This window comes from Tiliqua scincoides, chromosome 13, assembly GCF_035046505.1.
Source record: "Tiliqua scincoides isolate rTilSci1 chromosome 13, rTilSci1.hap2, whole genome shotgun sequence".
In the NCBI taxonomy this organism is placed as follows: domain Eukaryota; kingdom Metazoa; phylum Chordata; class Lepidosauria; order Squamata; family Scincidae; genus Tiliqua; species Tiliqua scincoides.
Genome location: NC_089833.1, coordinates 5,509,869 through 5,522,644, shown reverse-complemented (window position 1 = coordinate 5,522,644; position 12,776 = coordinate 5,509,869). Strand labels below are relative to the sequence as shown.

General features: G+C 44.5%; 1 pseudogene; it reads right to left on the bottom strand.

Annotated features, from left to right (window-relative positions):
- Positions 1-12,194: 12,194 nt before the first annotated feature.
- On the bottom strand, positions 12,195-12,314 carry LOC136634173 (5S ribosomal RNA; annotated as a pseudogene).
- Positions 12,315-12,776: the final 462 nt, after the last annotated feature.

Here is a 12,776-nt window from a genome sequence, read left to right as displayed (position 1 = left end):
CCAATGCGACCCTCAGGGAGCTCCCAGTCTTCAATGAGCCTCTGGCCCTCCAGAGATTTGCTGGAGTCCACACTGGCTCGACGCAACTGCTCTCAGCGTGAGGGCGACTGTTTGACCTCTTGCATGAGCTGTGGGATGAGGGCTACCTCCACTGCTTGCTGTTTCACATCTGTGATGCAGCAGCGGCAGCAAAGGAAAGGCCAGCCTTGCTTTGTGCAAGGCCTTTTATAGGCCTTGAGCTATTGCAAGACCTTCATTCATTCATTCAAGTTCATCTTTAATACACACGTTTATGTAAACTTATGTAAATTTATTCATATTTTAATTGTAAATTAATTATTTTCTTCCCCGGCCCCTGACACACTGTCAGAGAGACAATGTGGCCCTCCTGCCAAAAACTTTGGACACCCCTGTTCTAAGGCATCCACAAGACCTTTAAACATCCTTTCTGGTTCTCCACCAAAATCTGGAAGTGATGTTTTAAGGCCGTCCAAAGGCCTTAGAAAGCCCTCAGAATGCTTCCAGCACGGAGGCAGTAGGCTCAGGAGGTATGGGACAGCATGGCATCAAGCCAAACTCAAAGAGATCAGCACAGGGGAAGTTCCAAATGCCTCCCCAACCCCTTTGCCACCCTAGAACATTTGTTCCCCTGGACGCCCCTAGGAATGTCACTGTTCCAAGGGTGCATTTTACAAATAAAATATAATAGCTTTAAAAGTGTACTTAGGTGATAGGTAACATAGGTAGTATAGCATCAGCATATGCAGCCACAGTCATTACACCATCAATTAGGACAGTGGTTCTCAAACTCTAAAAGCCTGTAAGTCCTTGTGGGGGCAGGGGAGGCAGTGATGCGATCCCCAGGATTGTGTCGCTAACGGGGCTATACAGGGGCTTGGCTGGACTTACCAGATCCTCCCGCAGCCTCCCGGGGGTGTGGGGAGCCCTGCGCAAGTGTCTACAGGACTCCCCAGGCTTCCAAAAGTGAAAGTGGAACGATTGCGCTCCACCTCTGCACGACTGCTCCACTTTCACTTTTAGAAACCCAGGGAGCCCTGCAGACGCTCACTGCACAGGGCTCCCCGCACCTCCAGGAGGCTGCAGGAGGCTCTGGTAAGTCCAGCCAAGCCCCTGCAGCCTCCTTATCCCCCCCTCTTCCCCGCCTCCTAGCTGCCCTTGCCCCTTAAGAGGGCAGAGGCCAGGGCCTTCAGGCTGGGGCGTTGTGATGCCCCAGTTTGAAAACCACTGAATTAGGAGTTAGAAAATGGTTGTATTTTTTGCACATTTTTTTAAAACAAAAATGTGAAGTACAGAAAGCGGTGATATGTGTTTCTATTTCATTAACACTAAAAATAAATACATGCATACACAAGTTTAGAGTTCACTTTTAGCCATGGTTGTGGCATTTTTTTTGGGGGGGGGAGAGGAAAGAATTCCCCAATGTAAATGGAGGGGGGGTTTGCCTGTATCTTCTTCCTAGCGTTGTTCCTGCGCTATAGCGGGGTTTACTTAATGCCTATATATTTTTCCAAATTAATATACAGGGTGAACCAAAAGTAGGTGGACAGTAAATAAATACAATATAATATAACACAAACGCCATAGTTATAATGAACACCATCGTTATAGTATAACCCTAACACAAACCCTATTCCACCTACTGTCCACCCTGTATATAAAGAAGGGGGTATTGAACACCTACAATACGTTATACAAATATATGTTCTTTGTACAATGAACCCAGAATCCATTCTTCAAGAGCCATAAGACGGACCTATAAATGTGTTTTTTTTTAACTTATTTTGAAGATTCATAGTTGTTTGTATCTCACTTTTCAGTGAGAAAACATCTCAAAGCTACTTAGAACAAAATTAAAAAAACAACAACAATGAAATGCCAAAAAAAATAAATACAGAAGCATTAGCAACAGTTATAACAACCAACATAAAACAGAACCATAAAAATCCTAATTATATGCGGTGTTAGAAACACTCAGGAATTTGGAGGGGGAAAAAAAAGTTTTCAACCGATGCATAAAAGTGGGAAAAGAGAAGCCAGCCTGATCTCTCATGGGAAGGAGTCAGTTTCAACACTTAGGAGTGGACCTCAACAGGTGGGAAACCCTGGCCTCTGAGCGGCCCGGTTGGAGGCAGGCTGTGCAGCATGGCCTTTCCCAGTTTGAAGAGACACTTGGCCAACAGTCTGAGGCAAAGAGGCAAAGAAGGAAGGCCCACAGCCAGGGAGACAGACCAGGGACAGACTGCACTTGCTCCCGGTGTGGAAGGGATTGTCACTCCCGAATTGGTCTTTTCAGCCACACTAGACGCTGTTCCAGAACCAACATTCAGAGCGCGATACCAGAGTCTTTCGAGACTGAAGATTGCCAACTCAAAGGGCCCTGATCCAGGTAGTCACCAGTCTCACAATCAACACTGGTAGAGATCAGAGAGCAGAACTTCTGTGGGCAATCTCACAGGAAGGCAAGTTCACATTGGTATCATAAAGCTAGGTGGGTTACAGCTATTTTCAACCAGTGTGCTGTGACACACTGGTGCGCCACAAATGGTCCACAGGTGTGCTGTGGGAGTTCGGTGGATTTATTTATTTATTCAATAGATATCATTTATTAATAGGGCCATTGAGGGATATGAACCCCCCACCAGTAGCATGGTGTGCCCCGTCAATTGACCACAGACCAATGGTGTGCCTTCATAATTTTAGTGCCTTGTCAGTGTGCCACGAGATGAAAAAGATTGAAAATCACTGTGACAGAGTGTCATTTTACTAAATGTTTACTCAAATTAAATTATGTTTTAATCTGTTTTTAATATGTTGTAAGCCGCCCTGGGTCCCTTTAGGGAGAAGGGCGGGATAGAAATAAAGTTTATTATTATTATTATTATTTATTAAATGCTTTCTTTGAAACAAGTCTGTAGTAGTCTGTTGTTGCCATTAATGACAACACACAGCTCCAGTGCTTATTGCCTCTGAAGACTTTTCAGAATGATACAGTCAAAGGACAACAACTTTGTTGGGACTACAGCAAAATTAGGAAAATGCAATGCAGCCTTGGTGGAACCTATTCTTTTTGAGAGAATTGTTGAATGCAAACCTGAGCACCCACAAGCAGCAATTCATATGTTAAGTTACACAACAAGCTTGCACAACTTGTGACTCACCGGAACCATTACAGTCCAACAGCTATGACCCGTTCTATAAATCCCATGTTCTTGGCATCCAAAATAGGTGGATAGTTTAGTCTCCAGTGGTGATAAATTCCTAAAACAAATGCTCTGGGCTGTGCCTTCCCTGAACAACCTGATCATTTTAGTCTCCCTCATACAGGTAAAGGTCGAAGGCTAAAATTAGGGTGAGGTTCTGATACCTAGAACCTGCTATCTGATTCTGTTGCTAAAAGAACTTCCAATGAAGAGCAGACCCCTCTAGTATCTACTTAGCAGCTAATGCACTCACAGCACAAGCTGGAACAGAATATGTACCTACTTTCCATCTTCCAAAACAGAGCCCTTTATATATATATTTTTAAAAAAGGTACTTAGCTTATATATGAAAGAGAAAACACACACATGCCACCCTGCCTTGGGAATGATGGGTGTGGTAGAACAGCATCCCGATCACAACGTGAATTCAGTCTAAGGAGCCAGGCTTCCGAGGGAAATGGGAATTAATTAAATTATTAATTAGAATTAATTAAAAAAAATTAAAATAAAATATGCCCACAGGATATCCTGACCATGGACAGCTCCAAGGTTATAGCAAGGAAGGCTGGCTTGAATGTTTCAGCAAAAGGAGGAAGCATTAGTTTTAAGTACTTAAACCAAGGTTGCTAGCTCTTCCCCAAAAAACCTGTATTTTTTTTAAAAAGTTCCCTCTCCTCAAATCTGTGGCCTGCTCAGACTTTCATCAAATACGAGGAAGATCATCACTCACACCAAAAATTATGGTTATAGTTGCCCAATTAATTCTGAATAAGCGGAGAACAATCTACTCAAATCCTAGCAAGTTATAAGACTAAAATTTACTCTGACTAGGATGAAAGAGAGAGACTAGGGGGCTGTGGTGAGAATCAAGGAGAATGCATCTTCTCCCAGTGGTTGGGACTATTTAGTCATGGTGTTAATTTTAACCTGGCTGTGTCCTTGAGTCAAATGCAAAGTGCATCATCAGATGTGCGGTCACATCAGATGTGGGGCCAAACCAAGACTGGGCTAAAGCGCTGGTTCTCAAACCTATGAGCACTGGGACCCACTTTTTATAATGACACTGTACTGGAACCCACCTAGCTTTATGAGACTAAAAAAATGTTTCATTTGCCAGCCACTGAAGCTTCTGCTTTTATCCTTTTTACTGGAATCCCTAGCATGCATGCACTGCTGAAACAGAGACGCCTGCGTTGGCTCGGCCATGTCGTGAGAATGGATGATGGCCGGATCCCAAAGGATCTCCTCTATGGAGAACTCGTGCAGGGAAAGCGCCCTACAGGTAGACCACAGCTGCGATACAAGGACATCTGCAAGAGTGGACCTCAACAAGTGGGAAACCCTGGCCTCTGAGCGGCCCGCTTGGAGGCAGGCTGTGCAGCATGGCCTCTCCCAGTTTGAAGAGACACTTGGCCAACAGACAGAGGCAAAGAGGCAAAGAAGGAAGGCCCATAGCCAGGGAGACAGACCAGGGACAGACTGCACTTGCTCCTGGTGTGGAAGGGATTGTCACTCCCGGATTGGCCTTTTCAGCCACACTAGACACAGGACAATACAATACGATACAAGGACATCTGCAAGAGGGATCTGAAGGCCTTAGGAGTGGACCTCAACAGGTGGGAAACCCTGGCCTCTGAGAGGCCCGCTTGGAGGCAGGCTGTGCAGCATGGCCTTTCCCAGTTTGAAGAGACACTTGGCCAACAGACAGAGGCAAAGAGGCAAAGAAGGAAGGCCCACAGCCAGGGAGACAGACCAGGGACAGACTGCACTTGCTCCCAGTGTGGAAGGGATTGTCACTCCCAAATCAGCCTTTTCAGCCACACTAGACGCTGTGCCAGAACCACCTATCAGAGCGCAATACCAGAGTCTTTCGAGACGGAAGGTTGCCAACAAGGAAAAGAAAGAGGAGGGGGGGAACATGCTGCAGCAATTACTGAGCTTCACAATTGGTTCATCGGATCAGGACCATTTTGGTGGCCTTGCATTCCCCTTTGCCTGGACTTCAAGGGGAGCCAGGGCACGTCAACCTACTCATGTGCATATGTGGCTTCGTTTTGCTTTTCATATGGCTCAATACATTTTCTTTCTCGACTTTGAGGGGGGGGGAACTTTCTTTATGAGTGTTTTTTGGGGTGCACGTTCATCAGATCGGAACCATTCTGTGGCATTCCTCACTGCCTGTCCTTTGAAGCGCACCGAGGCGTGTTTTGCCTACTCACAAGTAAATGCACCCATGGGGCTGAGTTTCACTTTCCATGGGGCTCAATACATTTTCCTTGTCGGCTATCAGCTTGTCACGACCCACCAAACATCAGGTTGCAACTCAAGTCTTAAGCTATTTCCTTGTTGTTGCAGTTGTTGAAAATTGATCCTGCAGTCCAGTGTTTTCCAACTGAGAAACACCGGACAAAAGGGTCGCAACGTAAGACTGCAACCCTCTCGTCCAGTGTTAACCAGTTGGAAACTGGAGGATCAAATTACAACTTAACTACAGCCCAAGGAAAATAGCTAAAGACATCACAATTCAACTGCATCCGAACACCACTGCATTTTATCTCCCAGGTGCCCTTAACTTGAGGGCTGGGGTTTTTTTTTTTCCTCTACTGAGTCCCTGCCCTGAAATGTCAAATTTAGGAGCTAAGAAGAGCTATAGCCTAATATTCTTTTGATTATTCTCTGTGTTGGCTTCCCAGTTCTCCCCCTTTTCTTACAGCAGGTGCAATTATTTTCACTCTTATTTTCTAAAGAGCAGTGATTAATGAAAGAACTGAAACTCATCATTAAGATGGTTGCCATAAACATTTAAGAGACTTCCTGTGAGCACGGTTAACTAAAAGGCTTTGTGGGGGGAAAGCGCAAACTTTTATTTGATCATCTGTGTGTATTTTGAAGTTGTATAACAAGGTTGTAAATTTTACTGCAATTGATTAAAATGATGCTGACGGAAAGAATTCTGGAGAGAGAGCAAAGACCTATGCCAGGCTTCTGCTGAAAAGTCCTTTCGTCACCCCATTAGTTTTGCACTGCTTTTTTTTCCTAACGGCTTTGATAACCCAGAGCAGGTTCCAGTTAGCAAAGTTTATTTTATTTTTAAAACATACTTGACTTCCAAATCTTTCTCCAAAGACTCTCTGAAATATTCTGAGCATTTGACCAGGACGACCTCAGTGCTAGTGTGTGAATATGTGAACAGCTCAGTTTAAAAGGTGGTAGAACAGAGCCATTATAAAAATAACCAGCAAGAAAGACACACTGGAAAACAGAGGGGGGTGGAGAAGAGGGAACTCTATACGGAAAACATGCACCACAGAAAAGATTTCCAAGATAGTAAAGCAGAACCAGCCACAAGACCGTCGCCCAAGGTATGTTTTAAATATTGGAAAGAATTCAAAAACAAACTCTAAGGATTACAACAGGAGTATAATAGGAAACAAAATTTAAGTTACTGACTTCATTTTTCCCCCCCTACATAAATGCAAAAGTGCTAAGAAATATTGCAAGGTATATACTTACAGACCCTCACCCACCCAGCCATATACTTGCAGACCCTCACCCACCCCCCACCCAGAAAGCATTCCTTAGAAGTACTGAATTTAGGCAATAGAGTCTTACAAAGCACTTAGGCTCAGAGAAGGGAAAAGAGTCACCCATTTATTTTCCCCATTCACCCTTCCTATTGGAGCCCCCATTTTAAAATCAATGCCATCCTGGAGGTTCACTTGACCCTCAAGAGTAGATGGACAGAGGAGCAGCGGAGGGGAATTTATTTAAGTATCTATGTATCTATGAATCAGCCTTTTCAGCCACACTAGACGCTGTTCCAGAACCACCATTCAGAGCGCGATACCAGAGTCTTTCGAGACTGAAGGTTGCCAACACATATGTATCACCTTTCTCTGTTTTTACATGGACAGAGGTGTCTGTGGTTTACGTGGGCAGGTAGTTTACGCAGGCAGGTTTACATCTGAATTAGATGATCCCTGATGTATAGGATTGTACCACAAGGACAACATCAGTGTGATGTGCACTCAGATTGCATGATACAAATGTTAAACATTATTCTTGCTGCCCTTTTTTGTAACATGCAGTGCAATTCAACTGTAACCACAATCAACTTGCACATGTAAAGTGCTGGGAGATGTTTAAAGTAAAGTAGCATAAATTCTACACAAGTATGAATCCCGGAATAAAATTAGGGGATGGCCTCCATACTAACATAAGCCAACTCAAGAAGAAAGGTTACTTCTAAACAGACACACTCGACGTCTGACATGCAAAATATACTTCCATGAGCATAGAGAAACTGCAATTGATTGGATCAGAGTTTTATTGAACTAATGGTTCTAAATGGAGGCTTACACCTTACATCTCTTATAATGATAGGGGTATTTCTGTCTAGTTTGCCTAATGCTCAGACTTGCTGTCAATTTGTCCTTAGGAATTCATGAATATATAAAATAAGCCACACACAACAGATGTTTAGCTGAAAAGCATTTCTTGTTACACACTGTGCAAACTGGCATGTTCATTTTTTTATAGATCTAGATAGATGTTAGCAAAGACATTATGCATGATTAATGGAACCCACTTTCTCTTGCATTTCTAACAGGCATGATTCACCTAAACGTACGACAACATGGTAAAGTAAAAAAGCAAAATGGAATAAAAATATTACTAAAATTTGCTTTGAAAGATTCTTTTTTTTTGGGGGGGGGATAAACAGGGAAAGACACATGCAGCACTACATTAATTCAAACTTGATCAGGAACTGACAAGCATTTCCTTCTAGTGTTTTAGCAAGTCCTTGAATAAAATTCACACAGAACTTAATAAACTATGCCTTGCACCAGCCATATTCAGCTTCAGAGGATATTTGCCTGATCAAATCAGTGGAGACCTTGAGCCTCCAAGGAATTGAGCAGCTGGGGATAAAAGGACTGCAGGCCTAAAAAACGGGTTGTACAGGGGGTCAAACTAACTCGTTCCTGGGACCCAATGAAAATAGCCTGCTTTTCCCTGCAAAGCCTATTCAAATCTATGGACTTGATGGAGTCTCCATTGATTTAAACAGGCAAAGTTAAAAGACTCTGCAGGTTGGTAAATAGCTGATCAGAGGAAAATTAACCTCTTTGCTGAAGACCCTTGGGACAGGGTAATCTTTTGCAGTATATTCATTCATTCATTCATTCCCCCCCCTCCCCACAACAGCCATTTGGGAGCTTCAGACTTTGCAGATGAAACTACTGTCAACACCTGGGATCTCTGGCTGCAAAAGCTGCAGGACCTGTATGGGACAAGGGGAGGAGAAGGGCAGACTGGTTCAAATTCTGCCTGAGCAGCACTGAGGCAGGAAGCGTGTTCCAACAGGGCTGTGCCAATCTCAATTCTGTTTGTGATCATTAGAAGAGGGGTGGCTCACACCCCTGAGCATACCTGCATTGATCCCAAATAAGAAATCAAATCTAAAGTAAATGCTGTCTCAGTTTATTCTTGTATGATATGGGAATGCAAGGAAAGCATGTGGCCAGTATCATGTTTTAGAGCAGGGGTGCCTAAACCCTGGCCCTGGGGCCACAGGCAGCCCTTGAGGCCTATCAATACAGCCCTCAGGGAGTCCCCACTCTCTAATGAGCCTCTGGCCCCCCGGAGATTTGTTGGAGCCCGCACTGCTCTCAGAATGAGGGTGACTGTTTGACCTCTCGAGTCAGCTGTGGGATGAGGGCTTCCTCCACTGCTTGCTGTTTCACATCTGTGATGAAGTAGCGGCAGCAAAGGAAAGGCCAGCCTTGCTTTGTGCAAGGCCTTTTATAAGCCTTGAGCTATTACAAGACCTTCATTCATTCATATAAGTTCATCTTTAATACATTCATTTATGTAAACTTATGTAAATTTATTCAAATTTTAAATGTAAATTAATTCTTTTTTCCCCCCGGCCCTCGACACGGTGTCAGAGAGATTATGTGGCCCTCCTGCCAAAAACTTTGGTCACCCCTGTTTTAGAGCAATGTTTCTCAGACAGTGTATCGGGACCCATCAGGTTGGTTGTGAGCCAATTTTAGTGGGTCCCCATTCATTTCAATGTGTTGTTTATTTTTAATATATTAGACAAGATGGTACTGAGGTATGTGACTGCATTTGGGGAAATGGTACAGATCTGTACTTTTAACAGGCTACCGTGTATATGCTTTTAACAATGATAGTCAATTGGACTTGCTCCTGGGTAAGTGTGGGTAGGATTTAGCCTTGGGGGTGATTGGGGTGATTTCTTTTTAAACAGATCAGTGACAGCTTGGGAGGGTTAAGAGGGTTTTCTTTGTTATAAATACATTTTAAAACTTAATTCTGTAAACTTTGATTTAATTAGATTTGATTTTGTCGTATGGGGGGGTTGTTTCTTGATAATGTAACCAGCTATGACATCACTTCCGGTAGGTCCCAACAAATTTGTCATTCTAAAACATGGGTCCTGGACTTAAAAAGGTTTGACAACCACTGTTTTAGAGACAATGACCTAGTTTGGATGATTCAACAATACAAATGTTGGATGATGAACAAGAGTTGAAAGAGCTCCACACTCATGATACTTTCTCCGCCTTCCTTCTCAGCTCTGGTGCAGGCCAGAGGAATCCTCCATGTGCTGTCTAAATTCAGGAGCTGTGGTCTGCAAATGAAGATGAAACTGGAATCTGAGTTTCACATCCTAGTTTGTTAACCACAGGTAGACCACAGTTCCCAAGTGAAAATAACACAGAGAGCTATGTCTTAAGAAACCAGGATTTCTTTCTATACGAAGGATGGAGAGAACATGGAGATGGCAGGAGGTCTGGCTCAGTTGGTAGAGCTGCCGCCTTGTATGCCTGAAGTTCTGAGGCTGCCAGTTCGAAACAACCGGAAGTACCCGAAAACTGACGACACGCTGATATACTGATGGGCTGACCCTCGTTGGCAGAGAAGAGTTGCCATCAGCGTGGGAGGCGAAGGGCCAGAGAGAGAGATCAGACTGGAAAGGAATCCAGCTGGAAGGAGGAGTTCTATGAAAGACTAGAACTATTCAATTGTAAAAATCCCTACAGGGGGTTTAGAACAGCCTGCCTATGGAAACCGCCTTGGATTAAAGTCTGAGGAGAAATCTGGCAACCAAAGAAGGGCGGTATATAAATACCTGTATAAATAAATAAATATAAACATACAGATTCAAGCACTTCTGTGGCTTGCATTCCTTATTCAACAAGGCCTACTGTGCTGCTGGTGGGGTGGCTCACATTAGTGGCCCTACTAATAAATGATCCTCCCCCAAACTCCTGTGGCACACCTGAGGACCATTCACTGCACACCAGTGTGTCATGGCACACTAGTTGAAAACCGCTGGCATAGGAGCACTGTCAGTTGAAAAGAAGGGAGGGGAAAGCAACCACAGGGGGCTGAAGAAGACTTGCTGAGATGGGAGGGACTCCCATGTGCCCCTGTCCGGGTAAAGCCTCAACGGCCCCTTCCCATGTTTGCCTTGCCAATGAGAAACTTGAATCACTGAGTCTCAAGAAGTGAGGTTGATAGCAGTTCAACCTGCTGGAGGAGTCCGGAAGACAGAAAAACCTATCTCCCTGCACTAGTGCGCCAAAAGCCTAAGCGTGACCCCGACAGGGTCCCTGGACACTGCTCTGTCACCAACTAAAACGGGACCTGTGCGACAACATAGGCTGCCTCAGATCCCATGCTCAGCCTGCCTGGACTACTGAGAAGGGGAATTCACAGGTAAGCTCAAATCCTTCCCTCACACACACACACACACACAAGCCTGTTTTGTTACAAGAATCATCAGACGTATATCAACAAACGCCTCCTTGAACAAACAGGTGAGGAAAAGCTAGCTACTGCGGCACCATGTTATGATTTATGCAGTGCTTGCCTTACCAATAACAAAAATGGCGGTGTGCTTAAGAGAATATTCCATAAACCTGCCAATCACTAAATAGTCCAACTGCACTTTTAAGAGTATAATTTCTCCAGAGGGAGAGGCACCTGCTGTGCAACTGTATAATTTCATTTTTCCCTTACGCTGCATGCCCAGAATTAATTCTGAGCCATTTCAGTTCCTTCCCACTCACTTGATCTATTATGTATTAAATACATTATGTACATTATAGCTTTCCATCTCCTTTTCTGGGACAGATTGTCAGAATCAAAAATGCTGTTTTGTTGCCTGACTCTGGTTGAAAGCCAAATGGAAATCAGACCCAAAGTCTGCCGCACTCCACTCTTTTATTCGCCTTTAAGAAAATCCATTGTGACAAGGTCCTTTGTCAGGGCCAAACTGCACCTTACGCTGCAGATGTGTGTGTACCTAACTCCCCATGAGACCTTCCTCCTGCCAAAGGTGGAAACTGTAATTTATTTATAATATTTATGCCCAACTCTTCAGCCAAGATGGATTCCCAATGGACTTTAGAACCATTACATGGATGCAGCATTTGATCAAGGTGGGTGCTTTTTTGCTCTACTTCTTTTCTGTTCATTCACGCACAACCTACTTGTGGCGTTGCTGCCGCCTTCTCACACTCATTCCCCAGTTTACAAAATAACGGCAAAAGCACGGAGTAGCATTTCTCAGACTGTGGGTCGGGACCCACTAGGTGAGTCGCGAGCCAATTTCAGGTGAGTTGCGCAGCACCTAGCTCAGCTGCCATTGAAGGTAGAGCTGAAAATACAGGGTGCAGAGCTGCTGGGCAGGGCAGACTCCTGGTGGGAGAGGCCTGGTACTCTGTCCTGAATAGGTGGGAACTTGGTTGGTTGGCAAACTTCAGTCTTGAAAGACTATGGTATGAGCCTACAGCACCCGGTATTCCCAGGCGGTCTCCCATCCAAGTATTAACCAGGCCTGACCCTGCTTAGCTTCCGAGATCAGACGAGATCGGGAGATAGTGTTCCGTATAGGGAGATGGCTGGCAACCTTCAGTCTCGAAAGACTATGGTAGAAGCCTACAGCACATGGTATTCCCAGGCGGTCTCCCATCCAAGTACTAACCAGGCCTGACCCTGCTTAGCTTCCGAGATCAAACGAGATCCGGCATCTGCAGGGTAACTTAGGATGCTGGAAAGAGGGGGAGGCTGTGTGACTGGAGAAAGATCCAAGTCCACATTCTGCTTTGACTTCTAAGCAGGAATGTTTGAAGTCCAAGCTAGGCAAAATGACAGCATGAGTGGGCAGTGTAATGGGACCTTTGGCTGATTGCAGTTTAGGGTTGAAGCCTAAACTGATGATGTCACTTCTGATCACTACATCACTTTCAGATTAATGACATCACTTTTGGTGGGTCCCCACAGATTGTCATTCTAAAAAAAAAAGGGTCCCGATACTAAAGAAGTTTGAGAACCACTGGTATAGAGTGGAAAAGGAAGAGCGTGGAGGACAGCAGGCTGGTAGTAGCTACATCCAAGAGACCAACAGCACCCACACTGCTCTCCACATATGATCTCTTCTGCTTCCCAGGCTGTACTTGGCTTGGAACCAGCCAGAAGACTAGGGAGGAGGGTAGTAAGAGGTCACACAGAGAGAAA